Source organism: Olea europaea, chromosome 14 (genome assembly GCF_002742605.1).
Source record: "Olea europaea var. sylvestris chromosome 14, O_europaea_v1, whole genome shotgun sequence".
Classification (NCBI taxonomy): domain Eukaryota; kingdom Viridiplantae; phylum Streptophyta; class Magnoliopsida; order Lamiales; family Oleaceae; genus Olea; species Olea europaea.
Genome location: NC_036250.1, coordinates 9,006,962 through 9,018,906, shown reverse-complemented (window position 1 = coordinate 9,018,906; position 11,945 = coordinate 9,006,962).

Sequence of the window (11,945 nt, the reverse complement as noted above, 5' to 3'; positions counted from 1 at the left end):
GCGATTGGTAAAAGTAGAGTTATATTCTACTATTATAGTTTGGTTAAAACTCCTTTCATCTTAGTAGTGAGATATTAAATAAGGATTGAATGAGATGTATTTAGATATACAAAGATTGTTAGAGTGTCGGCTTATTGAAAATTGACGAATTTCGTCATCTAACTACTTTATGAAAGTGGAAGGTAGTAGTACTAGTTAAAAAACATTAACATTTTCACACAATCAATACACTCCATCCTTCGTTCTTTCCAAATCACAAACTAGTTCATTAATCATTTAGGTACACAAACAGTCATTTTTCTATCCAAACTACTACTCACAAGTGTATAATAAGTTAAAAAAAAAAAAAACAATGAAAAAATGGCTTGAATAAGAATCTGAAACTTACCGAAAAAAATTAGTAGATTAGCAGGCAAATGTGATTGACGATTCATTTTGTAGTGGCAGAAAATGGTCAAATGTTAGGAAAATTAGAGTTTATGTTAAGGTTTCTAAAATTTTGGACATGATTTGTTGATGTAATTTTGTTGAATTATGATTTGGATTGTTAAATTTTTTTTTTTTTTCATTTCATGTGATTTTGAAATAATTTTAGTTTAGTTTAGATATCGGATGTGGACATGTGTTGTGAACCTATTAAATCATAGGTCAATAATGATGATCCTAATTTAGTTTCTATAATTATTTCAATAGACTGATTGTAATTTGCATTGCTAAATTAATATATTTTTTGAAAAGTGAAAACTGTAAAATTTTCAAGTTAATAAAATTAATGTTTTAATTAAAAAATTTAAAAACGACTCGATTTGATTTTGTGCAATTTTTGAAATCAAAACGTAAACAAAATCATTTTGAAACGATTTGGTTCGGTTTGAGGGAAAAGAAATCACGGGTCCACGTAGACCCGAATCAATGATTTCAACTCAACAATTTCGATTCGATTTGTGGTATCGCGAATTTTTTTTTTTGCAGCCCTACTATTTCAGAGTAAGTAAAATTTATTTAAGTATCCTGTTATAACCAATATTTTATAAATAAAATCAGCCTATCGGTTCAATCGAGAAAATTGGGAAATGGGTCTAAAACCGATCCGAATTTAAAATCTTTAATTAAAACCCTCCCAAAAACCCGTTGAACTTGACGATTTTAGAACCTATGACCCGCTCCTGATTTATCCGGGTTGAAGTGAGAGGTTAAAACCTTCGAAACCCCATTTTCATCACAATCGATTTGTCTCTCCTTCAAATTCTCTGTGCTGTATTAAAGATTCAAAACAAATTATTTCTTCCAAATTTCTCTACTTGAATTTTCTCAATGCAGTGAAGAATAGAGTATCCATGCAATATGCCTCTGCAGCTTGCGATCCGATTCCTATTGATTCTTCTGTTTGTAATTTATGTAAGCTCCTTTGTCGATGTTTCAACAATTAGTACTTCAATTTCTTTGTTTGCTTTTAATAAGAAGAAATTAACGTCATATATTCTATTTGAAATTTTAAAATATTATTCTCATCAAAACATTATCAAATTTGTGTTAGGTTTTGATTTGTTCCCCTGCTCGAAATGTTATCCAGCTTGGCTTTCATTCTTTTCTTCCTTTGAAAATTTATATATTTTTAGTATTTTTGAAATACTTGATTCAGCCCTAATTCGACTCTTTGACCCTTTATCCTTTTTTTTCATTTTTCATTTTTTTTTGATCGATTTTTAAAACATTGGTTATAACTAAATAATCATGAATAATAATTTCATAATTTTACAACACTCCTCATTGAGGACTATATTCATAATAATTGTCTCGTTTAAAATTTTTATTTGTCCAAATTCAGTAGGACAAAAAATCAAATAAAGGGAAAAAATGGTAAAATTATTATTGTTAAATTCTGGAGGATTAAGTGGGACCAATCACGGACGAAAGATAAATAGTACAACAACTCTTCCTAATTTCAAATAATAAAAGATCTTGTCAGCTACAATTTGAGGGTTCAATTATTGAGATATAAAATTGAATCCCTAGTAGGCGTAGTGTACAACAACTCTTGTTTCTTGGCCTGCTGGACACATCCAACGATTTACTCCCTCACAAAACTCTAGGGATGGGACGGTGAGGATCTTCATTGTTGGAATTTAACCTTTTTTAAAATAATAAAAGTTCAACCTTTTTTTAAATAATAAAAATCCTTGTATCTAATCATTCATTTATTGTGCATCTATCTTCAATACACCATCTTTCAGAAACTTGTATGAAATAATTTATAATGAATTATGTTCCATGTTGTCTTATCATAGTCCCTGAGCAATAGCGAGTTTATACAAGATATTAACATATTCTTGTTTTACTTTAGTTAATGTGATGGTTCATTGAAAAATAAACTGTATTGTTTACACGTACAGAAAGAATTTTGATAGAATATATACAGACAACTCATAGTTTTGGGGTCCACACACTTATCTCTGTTCTGGTGAAATTCTGTAAAAAAAATTATGTACAATCAATTTTTTCCTTACTCTATTACGAGTCTTGTGCGCAATTTATGATGTATGAAAGAGATCATCAACTTTAAGGATAAAGGTCATATATGTTATAGACATTATTTACATGAAGAATATATCTCATCAAAATCTTATTAGGAAAAATCTTGTGAGAAAAAATTTTAATGAAGGAAAATGAGTACATTATTTTTTTGAGTATGATATAAAAGTAGTCTCATTAAAAACATTGTCAGGAAAATCTAATTAGACAAAATCTTAGTCAAGAAAAAAAGAGTACAACACGCATTTAGGGATAGCAATCGGGGTCACTCGTGGCTCGGCCCGGAAAAAGCTAGGCTCAGAGGCATTGAGCCCCATTTCTGGAGTCGGCTCGACGGGGCCAACCAGTTAATTAAAAAAAGAAAAGATATCAATCTGCTGCTTGCTTGGTAGCTAAACTGCCTTAATAGATCGATTGAGGCAACCAAGAGGAAAAAATTCCAAAAAATCGAGTCGGCTCAGGCAAAGAAATAGCCCGCCTTAAAAAAACTCGAGCTGGGAGTTTCGATTTGGCTCATTGACATCTCTACATGTATTTATTCCCCCCCACGACAATATTACTTGAATTATATGCTTTAGATATATTAAATCTTTCGATTTAACATTAATAGGCGTGCCAAATGAGTTTGCGATTACATCTACCACACAATAATCTTTCAAATTCTATCTATTGTCGAACTAATAAAATAGGGATTTGTAATTACATCTACCACATAATAATTTATCAATTTATACAAGTTTTCATGAAACTCATTATGTAAAGAGTCGTATATTTCATAGTACGACTTTTAGTTTTTCATTTTCATTTTGCATAAATATACACATTTAGATGTTCAGACCGTAGATCTAGAAATTTCAGGTTTATCTAGGAAATTCATTTTATTTGAATCATATCCATTTATTTTGGCCAATCATTGTTTCGATTGATATTTTGACAAATTAATTTCAATTCCTCGTGTTCATAATATGATGCAATACATCATGAGTAAAAGCGTTATCAATAATTTTTTTTCGGTTCTATTTTTTTCACCATGGTGACATAACTTATTGAAATATCTCAAATTTCATTATTTCAGGTACTTTAACCTCTTCTGGGTTATTAAAGTTTGTTATGTCTAAATACTCATCAAGTGCATATGTCTCCTTAATAGGACCATCTTTGTTAATTACTCCATTTTCGTTTAGAGATTTTTACATTAGAATTGAATGTTATTACGCTTCAGGCGTGCTATCAAATATCATATTAACTAATTTTTCTCTAGGACGTTAATTCAAGTTGAAGCATTTAAAGTTGATGTGTGAGATATTATCTATCTCTTCGATCAGTAAATATCTAAATGAATTATATTTTGAATGATCTTTTGCGAGAATTTAGATGATCTTGCATTCGTACATTATTTACAACTTCTTAATTCCCCCTCCCAATATTAAGAGAATTGTCCAGTCAAATTGAAAATCATTTTTCAAGTGTTATAAACTATCATATTTGGGATAATGGTTCAAACTACGCATTTATTCTTAACATTTTTTACTTTCAATTTTAGTCCATTATGGTGGATCAATTTTACGTGTACTATATTATCAACATAATTAGATGAAAAAATTAAACTCTAATAATAAGTCAATTATAATATGGAGAATTATGATTTTAGCATGATGCGTAATAACACTCTAATCAGAAATGGGAATTACTGTGTTCACAATTAAATTAATTTGAAGCGTTTAACGAAAATAATGTTGAATTATTTATTGACATTTCAACAACACAATTAAAATGTTGAGATTTGGAATCTCTAACGACAAGAAATTGTCTTGATTGTATACTCTGAAAATTAAGCTTACAATTTAAAATTTGATCAATAATTTCGCAAATTTTAGGTTGCAAATGTCATGCAATCATCTAGTATATATTAAATATATTATATACAAATAATATTTAAATAGTTAACATGATGGGTGACGAAACCCCATTTATCACCCTGATTAGTTTTCAAAAAATATTGGAAATTCGGTCCCTATTTTGACTAGTGATGATTAATTAAAATTTTTTCATGAAAGAGAATAATTATAGGATTTCATTGGATTGAAGAATCATATTGTTCTTCATTGAATATCCATTTGAAATTTTTATTTCGTATCATTATTAATCTAGTGATGGTTCAAATGATTATGCTAGACAACAATATCGAATTGAAATTTTGGTTTCATATAAGATATAATTCAATTATTTAATTTCGAAAAATATTATTAAACATTATATACTCTTATAATATTAAATCAAGTAGACAAACCAACCAATGTTGACATGAGTTATATATTTTCCTTCAGGGATAAACACGAATTCAAAATGATATATTTTTCGAATCATATTCTACTAGCGAGCACATTATAGTTTACTATCTCTTTTTCGAGAGCAATAAATCAATATTATTCTGAAATGATGGAATCACAGTGTCATGCTCTTTAAGAACAATAATATACTATTATTTAAAATAATAAATTGTACAAGAATTTACTTTTTAGAATTAAAGAGTAATTTTTATACTCTTCCGAAGAGAATAAAATATAACTAAAATATAAATAAAAGTGTGTATTTCATGAACGACAATAAATTATTATTTAGAAAGCATTAACTATTCATAAGTATATTTTTTAGACAACTAGTCGCATGTCTGTGCAATGCACGGACTGTGTTATTTTTTAAGGTAATATTAGTGTGTCTAGCGTTAAGGATTGATGAGAGACATGTACATTAGATTGATTTGATAAGGTAATTTTACATATAATATAACTAATAAAAACTATAGTCATGATGCATCTAGAGAGCATCAGAAAATAAAGTACAATTTGAAAAAGACAAAAAATAATTAGCAAACAAAACTTAAGTGTATAAAGGGACCTGAACAACATGCCATTATTTTCCAAAAGTTTAACAGTGATATTAGTAGTCTTGAATGTGCACATTTTGTATAAATCAAGTTTTGAAATTTTCAATTAAGTATACAATCCTAAAATGGATCAATTGGCTTTAGTAAACATAAATGCGTGCCGATATAGAGAAAGATAGAGGGGGAGGGAGAGACGACTAACAAAATCATTTAGTACCCTACAAGTATTAAGCATATTTGATCTTTCATTTAAAGAGTCCAAAGACACTTCATGTTCATCAGCACACACAAAAGAATGTAACAATTGATCATGATTGAGAACCCATGAATCAATGATAAAGGTTAGTTATCTAACAGTTGAATGCCCACTCTATCATCACTGTCCATGACCATAACCATAAGACCAGTTTTAAATGCAGATTCGCAGAGCCAACCATAAGTTAAGAATCTGCACATAAAAAACAGTCATTCAAAACTTTATCATGCATAGAAACTATAAGCTCCTACTTTTAGGCAGTTTATTTTAAATGACATACCTTCAACTTTGTAACATCAATCATGAAACCAGATGGAGGCCTATAAAATGGATTAGGCATAGGCACCTCAATCAACTGTTAAAATAACAAGTTAGAATATGTGGAACAACATAATTAGAAAGATAATATCGTTGAATTTATAAACCACTATTTCTTTTTTTTTTCTTGTTACCTTGGATGAACTGGCAGGTAAAAGTGTAGAAGGGGGTGCAAAGCCAAGCAATACCGCTGCAACAGTACCGTCTTCTAGGAGTGCAAGTGAATTAGTCTACAGAAGTAAGAAAAACTATACTAAAAGAAAAGCTTGACTTTTTTGCAATGCCATAATGATAAGTGACAATGTATGTAATATGATTGTCTTAAATCAATAACATGAACGCATTGCCATCTATATTTTTTTATTGCTTTTCATGTGCCACATACTTTTAGGGAAAGCTGAGAATGCATTGAACAGAATTAGTTGGTCTATGAACACATTCATTTCATTTGTATAAACATGTGCTTATCACACACATACACACTCAAGCGCACATGATGTAATTTTTTTTTTGCAAAATTCATTTTTTTTACTTTTAAATAAATTGAAACAAATTTTTTACTCATAAATAACTCTTTATATTTTAGAAATATACTTAAAATTTGCAGATAATATTTTTCACTTATAAGTAGCTTTTACAATTATAACATTTTTTCTCTTAAATAACTTGCATGATGATAAAAATAACTAATTGGATGAAGCAAATAAATCGGGTCGAAAATTATAGAATTGAAAAAAAAAATTCATCTGACACCATACACATAGATATTTCACACAAGTAATGTACTTTTTTAGAAATAATAACATCTGCACGTGAGAACATTGCAGATGACAAACTATTTAAAATAAACACGCATTCAATCTCAAGTCAATGACTCCATTTTCAAGCAAAACCTTAAACTAAGTCAAAAGCATGCACCATAAATGGAGTTGTGGGTGCATCAAATATAATATCAATCAAAAAGGCATTATTTGCAAACACTTTTTGTTTCTACTCGTCGAAAGTTTAATTTTGCTTCAATTCGAAAGTATTTAGAATTAACACATAATCCTAGTTTAAATTAATATTGAACTTGGAATTGAGGATAATTCAGAGATGCATAATGTTAAGCAAAGTTTAATCGAACGAAAATGTGGCATTAGCGGATAGTGATTCGACTCATTTATATTTGTCTTTTACCTTTGAGATAATTGATAGGCACAAGGAAGAAAAGGAAGTCAAACCTCCAACAATACATGTATGTGAGCATCTTCAATATTGCCTACGAAAATAACAGACACAGATACTGATAACTTCATTTTCCTGCAAGGTTCAAGAAATGCAGTTTCGCAGAAAATCACAAAATTTGAGATTGGAAGTAAATCAAATGTGTACCAAATGCCAACAAAACTATACACCGTGAAAAAGAATCAAGAATTTGCAAACGAATACATATCTTAAAAGTATTATTTTATTATTTTTATGAAAGCAGTCAATTTAACCCAAATTTGATTGCAAAGGCTAATCGTCTGGATGAGCAAAACATCAAATCCTCCTCTATTTATTTAGAGAATCGGCTAGAATTTTCATGTTCATTACTTCAGGCATTCTTATTAAATTCTTATATCTGTCTATTTACACATTCTAATACCCAATAACGTTGTCAATGTCTCAATTAAACACTTCAATTTCAATAAACATAACACGGTAGCTACTCACCCTTTGGTTTGGTCACAAATTTATAAATTTTTTGTATGCATCCCTCGTAGTTTAACTGCACTTTCAAAATCGTAGTCTTCACAACTTGCTGTAAACAAATAATTCAATACTTATTACAAATTATAACTAAAATAAAATTAATTTTAAAGTACAAGAGCAGTAACTGCCTCGTTATCTCTTTTAAGGTAGTGTATGATTGATATTATATATTATATTATGATCCACAAAAACGATGACTCTACTTACAACATCAATTTTTCAATCTTCAAACTCTTGCTCTAGTCCTTCAAGTGACACATCATCACTAACAAAAAAGGCAACAAACTCACAAAATTTAAAAAATCATTCAAAATTAACATTATTACTGTTACAACAAAATCAAAAACAACAATTTTTTTTTTTTTTTTACCCGGGAGTGTCATAGAGAAGAGAACAAAGATAAAAGAACCTATAAGAAGAAGAACAGTCAAACAAACATATTTTATTGAAGAAAACATTGAAAAAATTGTAATTTCTATTTTGAAGGAATATATGTTATTCAAAGTAGAATAACAATAAAAAAAGCAATAAATTCATAAAATTCAAGAAATCATTCAAAATTATTATGATTGCTATTACTACAAAACTAAAAATAAAAAATAAAAAAATATTTTCACCTGGGAGCATCTTAGAGAAGAAAACGAATATAAAAGAACCTACAAGAAGGAAAACCACAAAATAAACATTTTATCAAAGAAAATATTGAAAAAATTGGAAGATTGGAAAAATTGGAATTTCTATTTCGAAGGGAAATGCGTTGCTCAACATAGAACACTACCCAAATGACAATTATCAGATTAAATAGGTTCTGAAAATGGAATGAAAAGGAAGTTCAATATGAGGCAAGCGTGTGTGTTTTGGATTTTACCTTTTTTTTTTCCTCGGTTCGGTTTGATTGTTGTGTGAGAAGTTAATCCAAAAGACGTGTGAAATGAGAGAGAGAGAAAGAGAGCAAAAAGTAACTTTATAGGAGAGAAATTTGTGAATAGTTGCTAAAACCAAGTGGATGAAAGTGCGAGATAAAATGGTTGAATAGTAAGAAAACTAGTTTTGGAACAATGCGTAAAACCGAGTGCTACAAGAATGAATAGTAATGCAGCGATTGCCCCTTTTAGAAGAAAAAAAAGAAAAGTAGTGTAAGACAAATCATTTTGACCAAACCCATTTCAAACCAGTTCAATGTGAAAATGTACGGAACAAAAATGAACAGTCTAATGTTGTGCAAGTAAAAGCAATAATTTCCACCAATCCACCAAAGAAAGGGGAAAAAACTGTATAATAAATATAAAAAATTTAAATTGAAATAATTTTAATCTACCAATTCACAAATAAAAAAAGATGAAAAAATTTTATAAATTGAAAATATATATTTTTTAAAAATCTCTTTTCACGAAGAGAAAAGCAGTGATTGAAATAAAGGGAAAAGAATTAAAAAAATCAAAATTCTTTTATAAATAGAAAAATGTAAGTTGAAAAAATTTAAAATAAAGAAAATTCCTCCTTTCATGGAGAGAAAAGCAGTATTTGAACAGATTTATTTAAAACATACATAAAGACAAAAGAAGTTAAAAAAATTAAATAGGGAAAAATATTATGCTCCGTGCACGGAGTGCATACACACACACACACACACACACTTTATTTTAGTAATTTTTTGTTATTAATATTTTAATTTAAAATATCTAATTTACAATAATTAAATATATCTATACATTTACCTGAAAATGTTGAATTTTTTTTTTTTACATATAAGTAGCTTTTATTTTTAAATAAGTGGAAGTTTTTTTTTTTATAAATAGTTTTTTTTTTTTAAAAAATGGAGGTTTTTTTTTTTTTTTTTTTTTTTTTTACGTATAAGACTTTTTACATTCTAGACAGTGTAATATTTTTATTAATATTTCATTTCAAAAACTTTTTACATTTTAGAAATATTTTTTATCTTATTATTAATCGAAGTGATTTTTTTAGTTAGAAATAACTTTTTATATTTTAGATAGAAATAAAGAATCACTTTTATGTAAAATAATTTATTTAAAAAAATATTATTACTAATAAAATTATAAGATATAGTTGATATATAGTTTATAACGTGAGAAAATAGAAATAGAGTATTGTATATCAGATTCAAATGACCAAACTAGTTCAATGTGAAAATCAGCATGACAAAAATATTTAGATAAATTTGGTTTTTTAAATTAAATATTAATAAAAAGATTACATTATCTAAAATGTAAAAAATTACTTATAAGTAAAAAAATCACTTCAAATTATTTAAAATAAAAATACTTATAATTATAAAAGCTACTTATAGGTAAATATGTATATATATTTGTTGACACATAAAAATTCAGCCCAAATCGAACAGCCCAGAGAGTAAAGCCCAATTGAAAGATCTCCAAATCAGATAGCCCAAAGAACGAAATCCAATTGAACGAATCAAGGTGAATGCCCAAATAAGGGGTCCAATAGTGCGGTAACGACATCGTCCAAGTTTGCAAGTCGCTCAGAGTCTGAACGAATAGAGTGACATACGGTCGTCCAAAGTCTCGCCCAAATCTTCAAGTCACCCAAGGTATCAACAAACACAACGCATTATGATGCAGTTATTGAGGCAGTTGCTAAAGTAACTTTTATCACGTTCCACGACTCAAGGGGTTCAATCGAAAGCGGTTGAACGATGCAAGATAATGGCAGCAGTTAAAAGGACAGTTTCATGACAAATGGCCACTACAAAGAAAGTGGGTAGTTATAGGGCGATCAAGCAGTTTTTTAGAGCAGTTAATCACAAAGGGATCGCCTATGAAGTATAAAAGGGAGAAAGAACTTAGAAGCAAATGATCGAATCCAAAACTCTCGAACAGAGAATGTGTAATTTTCATTCCTTTAGCTTTTAGACTTAAACATTTCATTTTCTGTAACTCGTGTGCTTGCGCCCCTTGGAGGCACGTTGTTTTCCGTTTCCAATTGTAAAGTTCATCGCCAATAAAAAGAACACCCCTTTTTGGGACTTTGTCTCAAGAGGTTTCGTCCCTTACACAATCGTCTGATCCTCTTTAATTGTTAGCGAATTAACACGCGCGAAACAATTTGGCACGCCCAGTGGGACAGTGGTGTTAGGTGTTGAAAGTGCAAAAGGAGAAACAGTATGCCTCAGAGATCCGACAAGGAAGGAGCAAGTCAGGGAGGAATCCAGTCTGTAATCGAGCGATATGAGGAGCAACATGCCTCTCCACGAACAGATGGACAAAATCAGAGCAATAACAGTCGTTACGAACCAATGACGGAGCTGAGTCCTCGAACCATGGGTGCATTGCTTGGAGAACTCACGCAAGACGTCGTTGAAAAGGTAAATCTTCGAAGTATTCATAACATGGAAAGATTTACACAAAGTGGTAATGCGCACTTTGACAATATGGCCAAACAACTAAAGACGTTGAATGAAACAATGAACAAGTTAGTGGGCCAAATATGTCAACCGGCTATACCTCTTATAAGTCACTTTCAAACTAGGACGATCGTAGGACATAATCCTTCGGTCCCAAATCCAAGTCAAGGGGTAGAACCACTTTCTGGCCCCTCTACTTCCAAACCAAGGAGGTGCTACAATACCAATCAAAGTAGTAGTAGTGGTATGCCTAACTTGGGGGGTAATCCAAACGTGAGAGATAATGTCCTAAACAATGGACAGAATATTCCACGTGGTAACGAGGGGGTAAATGTCCAGGCTAATGGTAATGGCCCTAATTATGGTAATTTTGTTGCCAATCAAGGACCAAACATTAGACCTCATGCAAATCAACCGGTTAATCAGCCTGTAGGAATTCCATATGATCCCAATGTCATGTTGAGAAATCAGATTATGGAAATCGTGCAGGATCAGATGGCCTTTGGGGTGCGTCCTGTCATTAGACCGACTTACACAAAGCCATATCCTGATTGGGTAGACCAAGCATATCCATGGCCTAGAGGGTACAAAGTGCCAGAATTCTCACTGTTTACTGGTTTAGGAGAGGTGTCTACTCTGGAACACATAGGGCGATTCACGTTGCAAAGTGGTGATGTAACCGATTACCATAAAATGAGACTTTTCCCCAGTTCGTTAACAGGAGTAGCTTTCTCCTGGTTCATTAACTTGCCAGCGAACTCTGTTCAAACATGACAACAACTGGAACAGTTGTTTCATGCTCAGTTTTACAAAACTGAATCTGAAGTCAC